This window comes from Equus caballus, chromosome 2, assembly GCF_041296265.1.
Source record: "Equus caballus isolate H_3958 breed thoroughbred chromosome 2, TB-T2T, whole genome shotgun sequence".
NCBI lineage: Eukaryota > Metazoa > Chordata > Mammalia > Perissodactyla > Equidae > Equus > Equus caballus.
This window is the reverse complement of record NC_091685.1, coordinates 27,753,130-27,757,481: the sequence shown is the minus strand read 5'-3', so window position 1 is coordinate 27,757,481 and position 4,352 is coordinate 27,753,130.

Genomic DNA, 4,352 nt, shown 5'->3' with positions numbered 1-4,352 from the left:
ACTAGGAACTCATTAAATGAAAATCACTTTGTTGAACCAAGTTCCTGCCTAGTGTCCCAGAATCAGAGTTCAAATCCTTTCCCGACATCAGATTAAGCTGGAGAGCTTGTTAAAAATGATGGGTTAAAAAAAGCAGTTTCTCAGGTTCTACGTCAAGAGATTCCAATCCAGCAGTCCTGGTGGTGGGGCCCAGGAAATGAATTTTTGACAAGCACCCCCATGGTTCCAAGGTAGGTGGCCCATGTTGCAGAGCAGGCGTGGAGGGACTCCAGAGGAAGCAAGGGACTGGGGAAGGAGAATTCAACTACGGAAGCACTCTTAGTAGCTATGCTTACCTACCCATCATCTTAATAATGGCTGCCCACTGAGCCACAGGTGTAGGGTGAGAATATTGGCATCTCTGACAGAAGCTCAAGCTCGCCCCACCCCTTACCTCATGGAGGCCTGTCAGTCCCTGTCTGATGTTCTAGTGCTGGCCGAGTTAACCTGGGAGCTTATTAAAGATCCAGCTGTCTGTCTCCCCACTGCGCACACCCCACATACTCCACCCTAAATCCTGAATCAGAATCTTGAGGGAGAGCAGAGAATGTCTTTTTTTTTTTTAGATTGGCACCTGAGCTAACATCTGTTGCCAATCTTTTTTTTTCTTCTTCTCCCCAAAGCAACCCCAGTACATAGTTGTATCTTCTAGTTGTGGGTCCTTCTAGTTGTGGCATGTGGGACACCGCCTCAACACAGCCTGATGTCTGCGCCCCGGATCCGAACCGGCAAACCCCTGGGCCACTGAAGCGGAGCGCACGGTCTTAACCGCTCGGCCACAGGGTCGGCCCCAAGAATGTCTTTTTAACAAGTGTCCCAAGTGTCCTTAATCCTCTGCTCTTTCACCCAATTCTTGGAACAGGGAACACTATGCTGGAAGAGGGGGGCAGGGAGGAATACCCACTGTGCACCTCACTGTCCTGGGCACCTGGTTTCTCTAATCTCCTTAACCCTCAGGGCAACATATTTAAGAGATGAGGAAGCTGAGGCTCAGACAAGTTTCAAGATTCCAGTCTGTCTGACCCCAAACACAGGCCTGTTACTTTCATTTGCAAGGTTTGTTCTTTTTGCAATAAACAGAATGTCACCAGAGTTCACGGAACAGGAACAGGGCGGGTGAGGGTGTATTTTACCCTGGTTTTACCGAACAGGAGGAAGCTAAAGCCCAGAGAGGTGAAATGACTTGCCGGGATTACAGAGCTGGTGAGCGGGAGAGCAGGTAATCAGGAAGGTGACTGCAAGCCCTTTCGATGCTCCTTGCACAGCATTGGGGGTCAGATGTCCCCACAGTTCCCCATTCCAATGGTGAGAAGAGCTGATAACCTCCAGGAGGGGGCGGATGAACCAGATGTGTTGGGACAGGGACAGGGACGGGGAAGAAGCAGCAAAAGGAGGCGCAAACGCTGCTTTACTGAGGTTCCGCCCTCAGGGCAGGCCCAGACTCCTCTGCAGCCTCCCACTCACTCACTGCCACCTCCTCTGGGGCTCCAGGGAAGCCAGAGGTGCCAGAAGGTGGGGCCTGGCTGCAGCTGCCCCGGGCAGCTGCTGAGAAACCTTGACTGAACTGCCAAAGGCAATGACTGGTGCTGCAGAGGGTTAGACCTCGTTTTAAAGGTAAATTGCTACTTTACACACTACTTTACCCACGAGGAAGCAGAGGCTCTGAGTAGCGGTTGGGTTGATTCACTGGCCCAGTTGCCAGGACGCTAACCCCCTCTGTCCAGCTCCTTCCACTGCCCCGTCACCTGCAGCAGTCCTCAGGCAGCGGTCGGCTGGCAGTGGGAGGTGTGGGGGTTGGCTAAGTGTTCCATTAGTCACAGCAAACCGCAGGAAGAGGAGTGAAGTGGCTCTTCCAGGCTTTCATTCTCTCTGGGCCCTGGGGCCTTTCCTGCCCAAAGAGCCCCTTCACCTCTTCACGGATGAAGGCGCTGGCAGAACTGCCACAGCCACGGCCCCACCCTGGAGACATCTTGACTAATACTGTCTTAACTCAACACCCCACATACAGCCCTCTCCCTGGCCAGGTCCTCACTGAAGATTGCCCTGAGAAGGGTCCTGAGAATGGCTGAGACCACTGCTGATCCTCCCAGTGGGTCTGTGGCTAAACTGTGCCAGAGAAGAAATGGGCAGGCTTTAGTCTGTACGGGAAAACAGGATGTCATGGCTAAGATGCAAATTCCTCATGACTTTCTGATCTTCCTGGTCTCACCTCACCCTTTCTATGCTCTAGGCATGACAAAGGATGTTCGATTCCGTGAATGGGCTATGCTCTTACCGCTGGGTCTTGGCACACACTGTTCCCTCTGACTGAAACATCTTCCCCTCAAGTCCTACCCCAACTATGCCAGACACTCCAAGTCATCCCCAGATATCAACCTCTATTTCTTCCTCCTTACAAACAAAACATTACTGGAAAGAGTAGGTGCCCAGCCCCAAGGGACAAGTCCTGGTCTATGACCTGCCCATTCTCCTTTGCTGTTTTCCCAAATTTACAGTTAGAGGCGGCCATGTGACCCATTTTTCTGGCCAATGACATCTCTTGGGGAAAACTTGGCTTCCAGGATGACCTCTACCTGGCAATTGACATGGGGTGTGGTGCTGCCACAGCCTTCTGTGAGACTGTGCACCCTAAGATGACAAGCCCTCCTGAGAGGATGGAGGGGAGGCACTCTAAGAGCCTGCTTCCCTGGGGGTAGCGTTGAGCCCATGAACAACACCTGAAACTGCCTGCCACCAGCCTTCTTACGTGAGCAAGTACTCCCGTGTTTGTTGATGCGAGTTATCCCTTGCAGCTGATAACACTGCGAACTGACGCAACGGCCTCTGGGTTCCAAGTTTAAAAAAGCCCCTTCCTCCAGGAAACATTCCCTGGCTGCCTAAGAATAGGATCAAGCGCCCCCTCCTTGGAGCGGGGGATGCACCGTGCCTTTCACGATCTTTGCCCCTCTTCACTCATCCATGAGTCCCAGTAGAGACTGTGAGGTAGGCAGCAGGGGCCCCAGGAGGATCACCGTTTATTCTAACCGTTTATTCCAGCAGACTTGAAGCATGAGCACACTCATAGCTGATTGCCGGCACGACTTCCTTGAGGGCAAAGACTGGGCCTGGCCCTCACGAGCTTGCAAAGACAGTTGAGCTGTGACCACCAGAGAACCTCTAAGGAAGGGGTGGGTGTGTACACACATGCTGGAGTGAGGTGGGCGTCGGCTTGCCTGGCTAGAAGAGATAGCTGCTGCTCCCTGCACAGGACAGTCAAAAAATGCAGCCTGTGTGACCCTGCAGGGTGACAAAACATTTCCTTCTCTCTGCCTTGGTCCAGTTTTAGCTCTAGCCACCCCCACGCACCCCTGTGCTCTAATTCTCCTGTAGTTTGGACGTGCTCAGCTGTATGGACACCCACACTTCTGTCCCCTCCAAGAAGCAAATCAAAGCGGCACTGTCTTTGGATACTGTAAGACCTCGCGCCCTCGTGACCACTGTACCTCTTCACTCATCTACAGAATACTGCAAAACGTCTAATTTCAAGTTGCCCCGTTTCTCCTATCATCACACTTTAGGTAAGAACACTTTTAGGTGTTCTATTTCTCACCTTATGTCCCTCCCAAGGGCTAATCCTGTCTCTCATAGCCAGCAGGCCATTTGAATATATACTATCAGCTGAGTGCTTTCATACATTATTTCATTTAATCCTCAAAATACTCAGTACCTTCATTTTGCACAATGTAATACTGGCGGGGACCAGCCCCATGGCCAAGTGGTTAAGTTTGCATACTCTGCTTTGGCAGCCCAGGGTTTCACTAGTTCGGATGCTGGGCGCGGACATGGCACTGCTCGTCAGGCCATGCTGAGGTGGCATCCCACGCAGCACAACCAGAGACGCTCACAACTAGAATAGACAACTATGTACTGGGGGGCTTTGGGGAGAAGAAGAAGAAGAAAAAAATACAAAAGATGGGCAACAGTTGTTAGTTCAAGTGCCAATCTTTAAAAAAAAAAAAAAGAGTATATGCTCTGGGGTCCATCAAACCTCAATTTGATTCCAGGCTCTGCCATTTGCCAGCTGTAGAGCTTTAAGCAAGCAAAAGAACAAAAAAAGAACGAACACTGGCAACACCCACTGAGCACTGTGGTAGTTACCCTGTACATGCCGCAGCTAGTCCTCCCGAGAAGCTACCACAGTAACCTATATTCCCATTTTGCAGATGAAGGAACTAAGGTTCAGCAAATAAGGTAAGGAGCCAGGTCTGCCCAACATCCAAGCCAGACAAGAGACCCACCCCTGGAATAATACCTGAGGATGAGTACATCAATGG